This window comes from Maylandia zebra, linkage group LG2, assembly GCF_041146795.1.
Source record: "Maylandia zebra isolate NMK-2024a linkage group LG2, Mzebra_GT3a, whole genome shotgun sequence".
Lineage (NCBI taxonomy): Eukaryota > Metazoa > Chordata > Actinopteri > Cichliformes > Cichlidae > Maylandia > Maylandia zebra.
In genome coordinates, this window is record NC_135168.1 from 11,244,282 (window position 1) to 11,261,643 (window position 17,362).

The window sequence follows — 17,362 nt, forward strand, 5'->3', positions numbered from 1 at the left end:
GTGCTCTTTTTTAGTTTAACACAGTATTTTCATGTGCCGAAGTGTAAAAAGCTTGTTCCAGGAGAAACAAACTTTAGTGAGTTCTGCAAAATGATTCCCACCATTGCACACTCTGTCAGCCTCCAGTGTGCCCTTTTTTTGTCCTTTAACTGAAGAAAGTCGGTATCAGAACATATGAGATAAGTGAGATCCTCATTTTGCCTGCTTATTTCAAGATACAACATTTTCACAAACTGCTGTAGGATAACCTTGCTATTTGTCTTTTCCAACACTTCTACATTCATCCATATTTCCTTGTCTTGTCTGCTTCTTTCCAGGTGAAAAGTACCTGAAATGGGTGAAAGATTTTGTTTCCAAAAACAAACGCATGTGCGTTCACCTGAAGAAGCCAAGTGGTGCTGACCTGTGGATAGAAGAGCTTGAGAACACCAAATACAACGGGGATGATGATGAAGTTAACGCCTGGGGAAAATTCTACCTTCCCGAGATTGTAAAAATGCAGGTTATTGGTGTGGTAAAGGGCACCTCATGTCCATGTGACGAGCTTGTGCTGATGACGTGTGAGGACAAAAAGCTGTACGGCTATGACGGAGAGGAGCTGCATCTGGTGGCTTCCAGTTTCCTGGAACTATGTGACAAAACGATAGAGTATCCAGCATCCAAGCGCTACTACAATGGAGAGGCCTTCAAAGATATGGTGAGAAGTTAGACTGCTAAGAATAAGACTGGGGATGCCTAGTGTTAGAGATCAATCACCTGAGCTTTTCTTTGTATTGTTGTGTGTTCTGTTTAGACTGAGGAGGACTGGAAAAAAGTTAAGATGAGTGATGTGGGGAGGAAACTGCAGGAAGAACATAAAAAGCTGGTAAATGAAACCCAGTCAGCGTTCGTAAGCCTAATATCATAGGTGGGTATTGGAGCTGAGTATCATCACTGATTTCTAGAACCTGTTCAATTCCAATTCACAAGGTCCCAATTAGATTCCATTTAATTCTTTTAATGGTGGTAGAAGCAAACCAGCAAAAGTAAGAGGGAATTCATGACAATGTTTATGTCAAGCGAAATGTGTCTTCTTTTGCTGCTGGTTTGGTTAGAGAGAGACAAAACGTGCAGCTTCAGGATCTGAGCAGCTTTCAGCACCAACGGCATCACAGCTCAGACTTGGATTCAGGATTAAGCCCTTTATGTTTGACTGTAGTGATTGTAGCTCTGTCCTTGTTATTAATCGCTTTAGTCAAACACAGCTATTGTTTGCTGGGATGTGTATATCCTTGACAGTTTGTATCTCAGAGTTATCAAAGACACTGTGGATAATCATCAAGAGATTGTTGTCCTCTTAATAATGACCTATTTGATTGTTTGTTTTTTCTTCTTCTTACAGATTCTGGTATTTGGCCAAAAGAGAGCTTCACAATTCTTGGCTTCACCTGTGGTAGAAAAATGACTAAAGTTATGCAACACTCTCTAAAATTAAAGCTATGCAACGCTTTAACATGAATGGCGAAGGAGTGCATCTCTTTCACTGTCTCTTCCTGTCCTCTTCTCAGTCTTTGTTGTGGCACCTCTGCTATGTGTTATAGAAAGCACTTGGAATCATGTTCAATACAAAAACACCAAACTCGTGGGATTGCCCTAGCAAGCAGTTGGTAAAAACTAATTAAAACTGATATATATCAGCTTCACTTTCTAGCTGCAAAAGCACGTTTCTGCAAAAGCATGCAGTTTCCTGTCAGCACTTTTTGGCACAGAGTGTACTCAGAGTTAGGCCTTTCTTATATAAAGCAATATAATCAGCATATAAACATTTAAGATGATAAATTTAAAGCTCAACAGTAACTGCTATAAATATTATAACTACACATGTAGTGCTTTTGCTTAAGTAAATTATAGTTGGGATCATAATAAGAAAACATGTGTTTTTATTTTCTGTGTACCCTGGGTACAGACCAGTATAAATATGGGATTCTTCCCAATAAATGCTGTCTGATAATGCTTCATATTGCATTAAACACTAGATATGTAAGCAAACAAACAAAAACCCATAGAAGCCAGTTTTAATTATTAAATGTGACAATTACATGGAGATGGAAAGTAAACATGCTTATACACGTCTCTGTGATTACAGAAAATCCACACAGATGCTGTCAGAGCAGAGAATCTTTGATTTATCAGAATGATGAATGCAAATGATTTCATGAAATCTCACTCTTGTTCTGGGTTGTAAAATTCACCTGTCCAGTTAAACCGAATCCTTTGCAACACGGTTCTAAGAACCCTACCAACCTCATCCTCAGCTCTCTGCCTGTTGTCCTTTTCAGCTGAGTATTCATCCACATGTGTTTCAACTTCTCTCTCATTTTCAAGCAAATTGCTCAGGCTCTCAGCTTCAGCACAGTTACCATATGGCCACTCTCTGAGGTCTTCTGTGTTCAAGCCAAACAAATTCTTACATGATCTGCAAGGCTTCATTCTGGCACCATCACGGAGACAAAAAGCCTCACACCTGATATTTCCAGGTACTTCAATTGTTCCATCAAAGTAATCTTTCTGGACTGTGTTTGGATAATAGGTCATCACCGCACCAGATACATATTTATGCCATTTGCTAAGACAGGAGGCAGCAATCATAATTTTCCCAGCGTTAGGACCTTTGGTGGACATGGAGACTCCGCAGTACCTTTCTGATTTGTTGGTTTGGGATTTTTGAGAAATGCAGATGGTGGACGAGACGAAAGCTGTTTTTTTATTATTCTCTTCTAAGTCCAAGTCTGTGAGGAGATCTTGCAGACTCTGCTTTATTTGCTCTTCATTCTCTGAGTTATTTTGCAGGACGATCTGAAAACAGTTACAGATCTGGTCAAAGTGTTGCACCTGATTATATAGTTGTTTTTCATAGAAAGTTGATCAACATGTTTGTTTCGCTGCTTGACTTGTTTAACTATGCAGGACCATTGGATGCTTTTGGTTTAGACATTTTAAGATAGGGGGTGAAACAAGTCACAAAAATCTATTTAATTTTAAATCAATAAGCAAAAATCCATCTTTGTTCTCACTAATTTATAATTAAATTTGCTAATTGACCTTTTTTTTTCTATTTTGCTATGCCGGGCTGTCAAAACACGCTGAATTTAGAGTCTTTGAGCTGACTTAACAGATCCAGCAGCTACACAGTGACAGCATCATATACGCCTTGAAGACTGTAAGCATCTCCAATAATGAGTCTGTTAGACATTATTTAGAACTAACAAATTCTGAAGCAAGTCTCCAGCTCTCCTGCAGTCTCTGTGTTTGGTGGAGAAGTATAGCTAGAAGCATATGTTGAAGTATAAGGTACAGTATGGATTTTCTTTGGATTTCTCAGTAAAAAAGCACTTTGCATTATACTTTCCTAAAAACTGGAAGTTTGTCAGATTGACTGACAATGTGAGAAGAGTTATCTTACCATGTCGAGCACACAGGAGAAGGGACTTCGCCTGGGAAGCTGAGTCGAATGCAACTTTAAAGGCCTGGGATATCTTCTCATTAAAGAACCCAAAACAAAAGGATTAGGGAAGATTTCTTCTGGAGAAAAGGGGATGTTGTTGATTTTGCCCAGAAACGACATGCTGTGAAGGATCTGTTGAGTGAAAACATATTTGCTTATTGTTAGTAGTGATAAACAGGACTGTCTTAAAAGTGTCAAAGGTAACACACCTCATCCACCAAGTGTTGACTTCCCGGAGTCCTGTAAGAGCCCCGAACCATCCTCTTGGTAATCTTGTAGGCATTAGTTTTGAACCTCCTTTGAGAAATTGTTGTCTTCTAAAATGATAATGATCGAGCAGTTAGGGATTTAAAAACACAGGAGATCTGATAACTTTGGCTACAGCAGAGTCTGCAGACATACCTATTTTGCTCTTGGTCGGCCTATTTTAAACATGAGAGACAACATAGTTAGTGAAATGTTGATAACATACAATGACTGTCATTGGTGGCTGAAAAGATGCCAGGTAACAAGTGAAAAGCTGCTACTTACCATCGCCACAGTCTAAGAATGAAACAGGAAACACTGAGCGAGTTGCCTCCATCTTAAAGCTGTTGATCATGTGATTTAAAGGAAAGCCACACCCAGCTCTTTCCTGGAATTTTACTCGACTGTAGAAAACTGCTCCATTTGCCCCGCCCACCCATGATCTTTAATATCTACCAAAAACAACCTTTTGGTTGTCAGTAACCAGCCGATCGTTTTCGCGATTAAAAAGTGGCTTTTTGCGGCGGCGTTCCCACCGCGAGCAGAACTCCGGCTCAAAAACCGCTGTTTTTGAACACTTTTATTTACTTGAGCATTTTAATGGGCTTACTTTGAAACAAAGTGCGATTGAATGATTATTGTTATGTGTTGCCTTGAATTCGGCTATGCTGTCTGTTAGACAGCTGTTTTCCTTTATTGTTGTTTTTGTATTGTTTGTAGCGAACGCTACTGGAATGTATAGATTAAGCTACGTAGCCAAGATAATTAATAATTTAACTGTTGTACATTGGTTGATGATGATTTGCATTGTTACATAGGCTTGCAGAAAAATATATTTGTTTACCGGTAAACTGAATCGAACTTGATGTGCTAATGGACGTTTTTCTGACCTACAGGTCAGGTTTTGTTCCCTCCCTTTGAATTAATCTTCTTCATATTGAAGTGGCGAGCCGGTAGGACCATTCTTTGTTTCCTCTTTCCCCCACTTAGCCGTCTTTGGATTACGGACATATTTCCCCATTTGTATGAAGCTGGACTCTAAGGAGGAATACCTTAAAAGTGAACTTTAAAAAGAAGAGGACCAAAAAGGACTTTTGCACAGAAAGATCACAGCATTGATTTATTATTTAATTGTGGGCATTTATGTTGTGTGTTGTGTTAATTATTTTGTTCCATTTCCCCTTTCCTCCATTTATTCAATATATTTTTGGTACAAGATATTGCAGTCTTTGGTCTCATCATTCACACCATCTAGGCTCCATAAAGAACTATTTCTTCTGCGCGTCAGTCAGTAAACTCATCCATTGAAATAAACTAGTCCTTAAATAACTTTGAGTTACACAGTGGCAAATGTAATAGAGAAAGACACAGGGCCACCTGAAATCTGTCGTCCTATCTGATTCAAAACCAACATGTAGGAGAATCTGGAATCTTTGATTTTGAGTTAAAAATAAAATATGGGTAAAATGCAGAAATGTTTTTACTAACATGTACTAACAGAGACTTGGAGGAGAGAGACCTAATGTTTAATAATCCACATTTCACTGCTTTACTCTTTGGTTCAGATGTGGATAATGTATTGTTCTTTCTTTGTGATTGTTTATGTTTAAGTTGTTTGTTGCTGGTTTTTAGTTTTTTTGTCTGTTTGGAAGCTGACACAGTCTCTATGGAGACGGGTTTTTGGGGGGGTAGCAGGAGGAGAGAAGCTGCAGAGAGGCGTGTAAGACTGCAACTCTGCTTCCTGGTCCCAACTCTGGATAGTCATATTTTGGGGGGTTTAATAAACTACTACTCCATGATGTAAAGCTGAAGTATTACACAGCTTTATGAACCTCCTGTTATCCTGGTAGACGAGTACAGCAATAAATCTTTTACTTGAACATCTTCTGGCTCCAATAAGCTTTGAAATGTGACCATGAAGTTAGAGACACACTGACTGAAACCCACAGCTGTGACTGTGGATCACATCCACACACAGTGTAGCTGCTGTCTCTGTGTGAGGTCTGTGTATATATGTATATACACTGAACAAAAATATAAACGCAACACCTTTGTTTTTGCTCCCATTCCCCATGGGATGGACGTAGAGATCTAAAATTCATTCCAGATACACAATATAACCATCCCTCCCAAACAGTGGTCACAAATCAGTCCAAATGTGTGGTAGTGGGCACATCTGCCATATTGAGATAATCCATCCCACCTCACAGGTGTGCCACATCAGGATGCTGGTCTGACATCATGAGTAATGCACAGGTGTACCTCAGACTGCCCACAACAAAAGGCCACCCTGGAATGTGCAGTTTTTTGCGCTATTGGGGGTCTGGGGACCCAGAACCGGTCAGTATCTGGTGTGACCACCATTTGCCTCATGCAGTGCAACACATCGTCGCATGGAGTCTATCAGATTGTCAATTGTGGCCTGTGGAATGTTGGTCCACTCCACTTCAATGGCTGTGCGAGGTTGTTGGATATTCGTGGGAACTGGTACACGCTGTCGTATACGCCGGTCAAGCACATCCCGAACATGCTCAATGGGTGACATGTCCGGTGAGTATGCTGGCCATGCAAGAACTGGGACATTCTCAGCTGCCATCTGCCCTGAACAATGTGAACCATGATTCATCCGTGAAGCGCACACCTCTCCAACGTGCCAGACGCCATCGAATGTGAGCATTTGCCCACACAAGTCTGTTACGGCGACGAGCTGGAGTCAGGTCAAGACCCCGATGAGGACGACGGGCATGCAGTTGAGCGTCCCTGAGACGGTTTCTGACAGTTTGTGCAGAAATTGTTTGGTTGTGCAAACCAATTGTTCCAGCAGCTGTCTGGGTGGCTGGTCTCAGACGATCTTGGAGGTGAACCTGCTGGATGTGGAGGTCCTGGGCTGGTGTGGTTACACGAGGTCTGCGGTTGTGAGGCCGGTTGGATGTGCTGCCATATTCTCTGAAACGCCTGTGGAGACGGCTTATGGTTGAGAAATGAACATTCAATGCACGGGCGACAGATCTGGTTGACATTCCTGCTGTCAGCATGCCAATTGCACGCTCCCTCATTGCTTGTGGCATCTGTGGCATTTTGCTGTGAGACAAAACTGCACATTCCAGGGTGGCCTTTTGTTGTGGGCAGTCTGAGGTACACCTGTGCACTACTCATGATGTCAGATCAGCATCCTGATGTGGCACACCTGTGAGGTGGGATGGATTATCTCAATATAGCAGATGTGCCCACTACCACACATTTGGACTGATTTGTGACCACTGTTTGGGAGGGATGGTTATATTGTGTATCTGGAATGAATTTTAGGTCTCTACGTCCATCCCATGGGGAATGGGAGCAGTAACAAAGGTGTTGCGTTTATATTTTTGTTCAGTGTATTTATGCTTATATTCATATTCTCTTATTCCCCTTTATTTGATATCCTAATTCTGTGCTGTGTAAAAATTTGTCGGTGTTCTGCTACTACAAACTGGATTCCCTGGAGGATAAACATGAGGGATTCATAAAGTTCTATCTCTCTGTTAAAATCCCCCAAAATAAATGAAATGTGAATTTCAGGCAGACATGTTTTTAAAAGAGTCACTTTAGAATAGAATAGAATAGAATTCAACTTTATTGTCATTGCACATGCACAGGTACAGGGCAACGAAATGCAGTTTGCATCCATCCAGAAGTGCTTTAGTGATATAGATATATTACAATATATATTAGCAATAGTATAGATATGTAAGTATATTACAGAAATGGGTCTATTATGGTATGTTATAATGTACACGGTATGAAGTATGTTGTGAATATTCTATAACTAAGTATGTACAGGCTGTAGTGAGTACAAGCTATGTACAGGCTATGAACAGGATATAAATATGAAAAACTATACAGAATATGAAATAAATAACTTTACAGAAATTTGAGATATACAGCTATACAGAAATGGGAACTATGCAAGTTGTAAACAGTTGTAGGATTAAAGATTATTGAATGTACAGAATGATTATTTACACAGAGCTATACAGTAGTGCAGTTAAGATAAGTGAGGGTGTAGATAGTTTCTACAGAGGCTATATGAAGTGCTAGTGGTTGTGAGTGGTGGTTCAGTCCATGTTATTATTGTGTGTTTGAGTGTACAGTTGTCCATTGTGGGGGTGTGTATGTTCAGTGCATGAGTTTAACGTGGGTCAGATGTCAGGAGGCAGAGTTCAGGAGTCTGACAGCTGTGGGGAAGAAGCTGTTCCGGTACCTGGTGGTCTTAGTCCGGAGGCTCCTGTGGCGCCTCCCAGAGGGCAGGAGGGTGAAGACTCCATGTGATGGGTGACTGGGGTCTTTGATGATTTTCCCAGCCCTTTTCAGACACCGCTTCCTGTAGATGTCTTTTATGGCAGGAAGTGGTGCTCCGGCGATGCGCTGGGCAGTTTTCACGACCCTCTGCAACGCCTTCCGGTCCGAGGCAGAGCAGTTCCCGTACCAGACTGTTATACAGTTGGTCAGGATGCTCTCGATGGTGCAACGATAGAAGTTCACCAGGATGTCTGAGGACAGGTGGTTCTTCCTCAGGGTCCTCAAGAAGAAGAGGCGCTGGTGAGCCTTCTTGACCAGCTTGGAGCAGTTGGTCGTCCAGGTGAGATCCTCGGAGATGTGGACTCCCAGGAACTTGAAGCTGCTCACACGCTCCACAGCCGTCCCCTTAATGTGGATGGGTGGATGTGGGTCAGCATTCCTCCTGTAGTCCACGATGAGCTCCTTGGTCTTCTCGGTGTTAAGCAGCAGGTTGTTTGTGTCGCACCACTCAGCCAGACGATCCACCTCCTCCCTGTAGGCGGCCTCATTGTTGTCACTGATGAGGCCAATCACCGTGGTGTCATCTGCAAACTTAATGATGGTGTTGGAACCATCAGCAGGTCTGCAGTCGTGGGTGAAGAGGGAGTAGAGGAAAGGGCTCATCACACAGCCTTGTGGTACATTGTGATGGTAGATGAGCAGTGGTTATCCAGCCGGACATGTTGGGGGCGGTTGGTCAGGAAGTCCAGTAACCATTTGCAGATGAGGGAGCTGATGCCCAGGTCTGTCAGTTTCCTGATGAGTTGTGAGGGGTGGATTGTATTGAATGCTGAACTGAAGTCTATAAACAGCATTCTGGCGTAGGTGTTGTTGTTGTCCAGGTGTGAGAGGACAGAGTGCAGTGCGATGGAGACTGCATCCTCTGTGCCCCTGTTATGGCGGTATGCGAATTGGTGGGGGTCCAGGGTGGGGGGGAGACAGGATTTGAAGTGTGCTAGGACCAGCTGCTCTAAGCACTTAGTGATGATGGGGGTGAGTGCTACTGGGCGGTAGTCATTGAGGCAAGATGGGTTGGAGTTTTTGGGTATCGGGACGATGGAGGTGGATTTGAAGCAGGCCGGTACCACAGCGTGGGCCAAGGACAGATTGAATATGTCTGTGAGCACTCCTGCAAGCTCCCCAGAACACGCTCTGAGAACACGCCCGGGGATGCCATCTGGACCTGCAGCCTTGTGGACATTGATCCTGCTCAGCACCGCTCCTACATCGGTGGGGGAGAGAGTCAGAGGTTGGTGGTCTGGCGTCATGTCTGCTTTGGTTGTGGTTGTGGGGTTCCCTCGCTCAAAACGAGCATAAAAGTTGTTGAGCTCGTTGAGGAAGGAGACATCAGAGGATGCGGGGGAGGGTTTGGTGGTCCTGTAGTCTGTAATGGTCTGGAGTCCTTGCCACATGCGTCGGGGGTTGGAGTTGGAGAAGTGTTCTTCTACCTTCTTTTTGTAATGGTGTTTGGCTTTTTTGATGCCCTTCTTTAGATTAGCCCTGGCTGTGCTGTAGGCGTGTGTATCTCCTGACCTAAAGGCGGTGTTGCGGGCCTTCAGGAGGAGACGAACATCCCGGTTCATCCAAGGCTTCTGGTTGGGGTACATGGTGATCCGTTTCTGGGTGGTAACACTGTCTGTGGTTTCGGAGATGTAATCCAGTACAGATGAGGCGTACTGGTCCAGGTCTGTGTGGGTGAACATATTCCAGTCTGTGTTTTTAAATCTGTCCTGGAGCACTGCCTCTGTCCCCTCTGGCCACACTTTAATTGTCCTCACAGCAGGTTTCACACGTTGGATGAGTGGTGAATACCTAGGTGTGAGGAACAGGGAGAGATGGTCCGATTGTCCAATGTGGGGGAGGGGTGTGGCTTTGTAGGCTCCAGCCAGGTTGGAATACACATGGTCTAAAGTCTTGTCTCCTCTGGTGTGGCAGGAGACATGTTGGTGGAATCTGGGGAGGACTGTCTTTAAGTTGGTGTGGTTGAAGTCGCCAGCAACAATAAAAGCAGCCTCGGGGTGTTTATTCTGGTGTTTGTTGATGGCTGCAGAAAGTTCTTTCATGGCTAACCTAGCATTAGCGTTGGGGGGGATATACACGGCAGTGAGTATGATTGAAGTGAGTTCTCTGGGGAGATAATAAGGTCTGCATTTGACCATTAAAAACTCCGCATTAGGTGAGCAGTGACTCTCAGTAGTAGTGGAGTTCATGCACCAAGCATTGTTAATATAAATGCACAAACCTCCACCTCTGGTCTTGCCGGAGTCATCTGCTAGCCTGTCGGCTCGGTGTGTGTGGCGTCCTGCTAACTCGATAGCATTGTCCGGGCAGCTGTTGTTCAACCATGTTTCGGTGAAAAACATGACATTTGAGTCCATAATCCGTCTGTTGTTAGTGATGGAGAGCCGTATCTCATCCATTTTGTTTGCCAGAGAACGGACATTGGCAAGGAAAATACTGGGTAAAGGCAGCCGGTGTGGTGTTAGCTTTAGCTTAGCCCGTAGCCCTCCGTGCCTACCTCGCCTTTGTTTACGATCTCGGCGCCGTCTGCGTGCACTTCCGCCCGGCCGGGGAGAGTGGGCAGCCTCCGGTGTTCTGGAGATCTCTGGGATGAGTCGGAGATCAGCGATAAAACTGTTGGAGTTGTGAGTCCAGATGTCCAGAAGCTCTTGTCTGCTGTAGGTCAGCAACGCACAGCAATTCTGGACGAATAATCCGGTTAAAAGTTGCATTTAACCTGTGCGATTTTTTTATTATAAAAAGAAAAGGTTTTCCACATATGCAAAAAGTGCCCTTTTTTCCCCCTGGAGCACTTGCCCCCCAAAATGTCTGTGCACGCCACTGGCAGTACTATTAAAATAAGTACACAATGCACTACTGATGAGCAAACCATGTGGCCAAACACTTTAAGAGACAGACTGGGATCATACCATTATGTGAAAGAGGACGGAAATGTCCCATAGACAGCAAGGGTAGTGGTAGAGACCAGTACACAGAGAAATGGGAGCTGTACTGAAATGCAAGCGTGTCAGGAAAGAGTGAAAAGGCAAAATGAGCAGCATCTGGCTGCATTTCAGTGATATTGGAGACCACAAAGCTGAGTGCAACATTTATACAGGAGATATACAGAAGACGCTGAGAGTAGAACTGATAAAATTAGGAGATGGCTAAAGTGAGACCCATTTTTATTTCCACCCATTTTCCACTGTGGAGGACAAAAGGTTTCAAACTGGTCCAGGTCTTAAACCTCACGTGTTCTTCCTAATAGCAGTAAATGGATAGAAATAAGGCTTTTATGAAAACACTGAATAAAACTTGCTGCCTTTAAAAAGACTAAATGTACAGTTCAGTATTGAATACTACATAAAATAAACTATATATAAAGTGTGTCTGAATGGCAGAGATGCAGAAATATGTGCATGTAGCACAGAGCCACAGCTCAGTGTCTGAATGAGTCTCACAGACCTGAATGTGCTGTTGAAGCCATTTATAATTATAACGTAATTCTTTACTCGTTTGATCTGCTCCTTACCACAAGCCACCAGACGTAGAAGGTTTTGGACTTTTAACTATATTTTCTGAAGTTTTACAACTTTTCTTACTGTTAAAAACCTTGTTATGGCCATTCATGCTGTACAAAGTAATTAGACACTTGTGGTATCTACAGAAATGTCAGAATCTCAGCTAAAAGTTCACAAAACCATCTCAACAACCACCAAACAGCTGAAACAGCAGGTGAGCAGATCACACAAAAAAGATGTAAACACAAATCCCCCTGATCATCTGTTTTTTAAACATGAAGCGTCGTTTTGGACGTTCATTTACTGCTGGTTCAGTGAATTTTGGTTGGACAGTGATGAAACCTGCAGCCTCAGAATCTGTGAGAAGTCTGCTTTCAGCACCCAACAGCATTGTTGTGTTGTGTGGATCCACCTCTGCAAACTCATCACTGTTTCACCATCATGTTTCTACTTAGACAATAACAAAGGAAGAAGTTCCCAGGAACTACTTCCTGTCTTGTTAACATAAGAGTATGTTGCCCTTCAAAACACCTCCACTTCTCCTCTTATTAGAGGACTGCCTTATTATTAATCTGCTAATTCTGTCAGTTGATGAAAGAAAAATGCTTGATCTCACCTGAGAGTTTCCAGTGTACAGCGTGGACTCTTCAGTCCTTCAGACAGAAGCTTCACGCCTGAATCCTTCAGGTTGATGTTACTCAGGTCCAGCAGTCTCAGATTAGAGGTCTGAGAGCTGAGACCTGAGGCCAGAGCTTCACAGCTTCTCTCTGACAGGTCACAGTGACTCAGTCTGAAAAATAACAGATAAACAATTACAAAAATAAAACACTTATGTTGAAGTGTAGTGAGATACTATTATATTTAGCAATATTTCATCTTGTTTTGTCAGGAAACTGAGCACTGATGCAGAGCAACATGTGGAGAGAATCAGAGGAGAAGAAGTGAAGAGAGAACAGCAGTAAAACAACACTGAATTGTTCAGTGTGCTTTTGATATCAACAGAATGTGTCAAACTTCTTTATTTTGTATTTGTTTTAGTAGAATTGATGATTATCACTTAGATAACAACCACAGGCCAGGTCTAAATTGCACTTTGGTGACAGTTTGGACATGGACAATTTGTGCTCCATTGTATTCAGTATTGAACAAACTGAGTACCGATGACCACTTAATATTTTTGATATTTTATTTGAGTTGTTCCACCTGATCTGTGTTAACTAGAATAAACATTTAAAAGCTAAAGCTATGATCACATATGTACTTACCAGAGATGGGCAGTAACGCGTTACTGTAATCTGATTACTTTTTTCAAGTAACAAGTAAAGTAAGGGATTACTATTGCAAAATCGGTAATTAGATTACCGTTACTTTCCCGTAGGAACGCTGCATTACTGCGTTATTAAAACTGTGATTTTTTGCGAGAATGTCTCACGACAGTGACGAGTGCGCCGTCAGTGACAACAGCTGTGTGCAGATCAACAATGGATCACATATCGATTGTGGGAGACAGTATGAGCGTGCAGCGTTTAAAGCGTGGAAGTACTGACCTTACTTTGAGTTTGATTCCATAAAAAGTGACAAAAACATTAGCGTCCGCTGTGCGTGGGAAGAAAACTTTTTACAAGGAAAAAAAAAACCCTAAACTTCCAAGCAAGCTCAGAGTGCCCAACGACGTAATGGGAAACTCACAGAGAAACTCGCGGATTCTTCAACTGACCGCGGCACACCTGCACCAGGGTAAACCTCCGCCTACCCCACTCCTGCTTTACAGGTGAAAATAGAGCAACAGGACCGCTGAGTCTTTGACTTTATTTATTTTCTGCTGTGTTTTACTTGCATTTATTTGAAAGAGTGAGTGTAAACACAAAAATATTTTATTTTATGTGCTGGAATGTGCAGAAAATAGGTTTAAATGTTAAACTAATTTATTCAAGTCAGAGAATATTGCATATAATTCAATTTTTGCTTGATGCATAAAGTTAAAAGATTAAAACTGATAAAACAAGTAAAAAAAGAGACTTTTCCATTTGATTACATTTTGTATGATGGATTATGTAGAAAAAGTAGAATTGGGCTGAAAGATCTATCGCTTTATCACCTCTTCAGGTTGTAAATCGTGTTTTTAAAAAGTAACTAAGTAACTAAGTAATTAATTACTTTTGAAAATAAGTAAAGTAACGGGATTACTTTTTTGGGGAAGTAATCAGTAATAAGATAAAGATAAGATAAGATAACCTTTATTAGTCCCACACATGGGAAATTTGTTTTGTCACAGCAGGAAGTGGACAGTGCAAAAGTTATGATGCAAAAATTAGAATACGATAAGAATAAATACAGTACACAACTGTACAGAATAGAATAAAATAAAATAATATACTATATACAGTAGAATAAAATAGAATAAAAATATACAATAAGATAAAAATAGAATACAAATGCTATATACACTGAGTAAAAATACAACGATGCCAGAAAAGATTATTGCACTTAGTATTATTGCATATGTATGGATGTGTGTGTTTGTTCAGTTAAAGTCTTTGTTGTGGAGTCTGACAGCAGTGGGGAGGAAAGACCTGCGAAATCTCTCCGTCCCACACCGTGGGTGCCGCAGTCTCCCACTGAAGGAGCTGCTCAGTGCTGTCACAGTCTGCTGCATGGGGTGGGAGATGTTGTCCAACAGGGATGACAGCTTAGCCGCCATTCTCCTGTCACTCACCACCTCCACTGGGTCCAGAGGGCATCCTAGGACAGAGCTGGCCCTTCGGATCACCCTGTTCAGTCTCTTCCTGTCCCCAGCAGAGATGCTGCCGCCCCAGCAGACCACACCATAAAAGATAGCAGAAGCCACCACAGAGTCATAGAAGGTCTTCAGGAGTGGGCCCTCCACCCCAAACGACCTGAGTCTCCGCAGCAGGTACAGCCTGCTCTGCCCTTTCCTGTAGAGGGCGTCTGAGTTATGAGTCCAGTCCAGTCTATTGTTCAGATGAACACCAAGGTACCTGTAGCTGTCCACAGCCTCAATGTCCATACCTTGGATGTTCAGTAGTTGCAGTGGAGAATGCTTGTGCCTGCGGAAGTCTACCACCAGCTCCTTGGTTTTACTGGCATTGATCTGGAGGTAGTTCAGCTGGCACCAGTCCACAAAGTCTTGAGTCAGTCCTCTGTACTCCTTGTTGTCCCCATCAGTGATGAGGCCGACTATTGCAGAGTCATCAGAGAACTTCTGCAGGAAGCACTGGGTGGAGTTGTGGGAGAAGTCTGCAGTGTAGATGGTGAAGAGGAACGGAGCCAGAACCGTTCCCTGTGGGGCCCCCGTACTGCAGACGACCCTGTCCGACACACAGCCCTGAGTCCTCACATACTGTGGTTGGTCGGTGAGGTAGTCCAGAATCCAGGTAGTGAGGTGATGGTCCACTCCAGAGTTCTCCAGCTTGTCCTTCAGAGCCGAGGGAAGAATGGTGTTGAAGGCACTGGAGAAATCAAAGAACATGATTCTCATAGTGCTTCCAGCGGTCTCCAGGTGAGCGAGGGAACGATGTAGGAGGTGAATGACGGCATCATCTGCTCCAATGCCAGGCTGGTAGGCAAACTGAAGTGGGTCTAGTGATGAGCTTGTTAGGCGCCGAAGCTGAGCCAGGACCAACCGCTCCAGGGTCTTCATCAGGTGGGATGTCAGAGCCACCGGCCTGTAGCTGTTGAGGTCCTTGGGGCGTGAAGTCTTTGGCACTGGAACAACACAGGAGGTTTTCCAGAGCTGTGGGACTCTTCCCAGCCTCAGGCTCAGGTTGAAGAGGTGCTCCATCACCCCACACAGTTGGTCCGCGCAGGACCTGACGACCCTCGAGCTGATGCCATCTGGGCCCGCTGCCTTCTTGCCATCCTCCTCAGTTCCCTCCTAACCTGGGTGGTTGAGAGAGACAGGCTGGAGCCTTGTGTTGAGTGTGTATTGGATGCTGTTGTTGGGGGTGGGGGGAGTGAGCAGGGTGAATAGAGGAGGTGTGAAGTGTCTGAGGTGGAACAGCAGCAGTGGGGGTGGGTGAGTCTGCAGCCGATGTTGCAGACTGCCTCATGGCTGAATCAAATCTGTTGAAGAAATGATTCAGTTCATTTGCCCATCTCACATCCCTCCCAGGCAGAGAGTTCTGCTGTTTGTGGCCCGAGATGGTTCTGAGGCCTCTCCAGACTTCACCAACGTTGTTTTGCTGAAGCTGGTTCTCCATCTTCTGCCTATAGCTGTCCTTCCCATTCCTTATCAGTCCCCTCAACTCTCTCTGCACCCTTTTCAACTCCTCTTTGTCTTTGGATTTGAAGGCCCCCCTCTTCTGCTTGAGGACAGCTTTAATTTCTGGGGTAATCCAAGGTTTGTTGTTGGAAAAACACCGTACAGTCCTGGTAGGTACGGTGTTATCCACACAGAAATTAATATAGTCAGTAATGCATGTAGTAAGGCTGTCGATGTCCTCTCCGTGGTCGTCACAGATCACCTCCCACACAGTCGACTCAAAACAATCCTTAAGAGCCTCCTCGCTCTCCTCCGACCATCTCTGCACTGTGCGGGTGGCTGGTAGATCCCTGCGCACTAAGGGCTCATACACAGGGACAAGGTGCACCAGGTTGTGGTCAGATTTGCCCAGTGGAGGGAGAGGTGATGAACTGTATGCCTCTTCTGCATTGGCATACAGTAAGTCCAGTGTTTTATTGTCTCTGGTTGGGCAGGTCACATACTGGGTGAAGGTGGGCAGTGTGGAGTCCAGTGAGGCATGATTGAAGTCCCCTGATATTATGAGAAGGGCTCTCGGTGATTGTGTTTGCAGTCTGCTGACCACAGAGTGGAGAGAGTCACAGGCTGCATCCGCGTTGGCCGAGGGGGGGACATATGCTGTTATTGCGATAACATGCGAGAACTCCCGGGGCAGAGAGTACGGACGCATGCTAACGGCTAACAGCTCAATGTCTCTGCTGCAGAGTTGTTCTTTCACAGTGATGTGCCCAGGGTTACACCATCTGTCGCTCACAAACACTGTCAGTCCCCCTCCTTTCCTCTTACCGCTCTCTCTCGTCCTGTCCGCTCGCAGCATCTGAAATCCCGGTAGTGTCACGCTCGTGTCCGGAGTTAGCGGTGTTAGCCACGACTCCGTTAGCATCATGATGCTACATTGTCGGTACTCCCTCTGTGACCAGGTTAGCAACGTGAGCTCATCCATCTTATTGGGCAAAGATCTTACGTTTCCAATGATTACAGAAGGAAGAGATGGTCGATAACGTCTCCTTCTCGGGCGACGGCGCTCCTTCCCAGCACGACACCCCCGTCTTTTCCTCCTCAGCTCGCTGGGAATGTCGGGTCTGTCCGCCGACAGTACCGCTGCAGGACGCAGCGCTAACAACTGATCCTTACTGTAAACAAAGGATCCCTGCTCTGGGTCCCCAGACACGCGGGTAAAAAGTAGAAATAAACTAAGAAAAATGACCAGAACTAGCACAAAACGGTAGAACATCGTTGCAGAGTCTAATTACTGATACGTTAGTTATAAAAAATTACGAGAAGAAAAAGATAAGAAAGAAAGAAACTCAGAATGAGCAGAGCTGCTGTAACAGGCTGCCGCACACGGGGGGCGCCGGATAAGTGATGGATGGAGGGAATTTTACTTCAGCCACAGAAATCCTAAACAGGTAGGAGGAGCAGAGTTACAGTGGATCACTATCCAGCAGGGAAACAAGGTTTATTTCAATTTCTTGGCCATGAGTGAGATTTACTGAGTGGGCAAATTAGGGAGACGACACCATCAGATCCCGA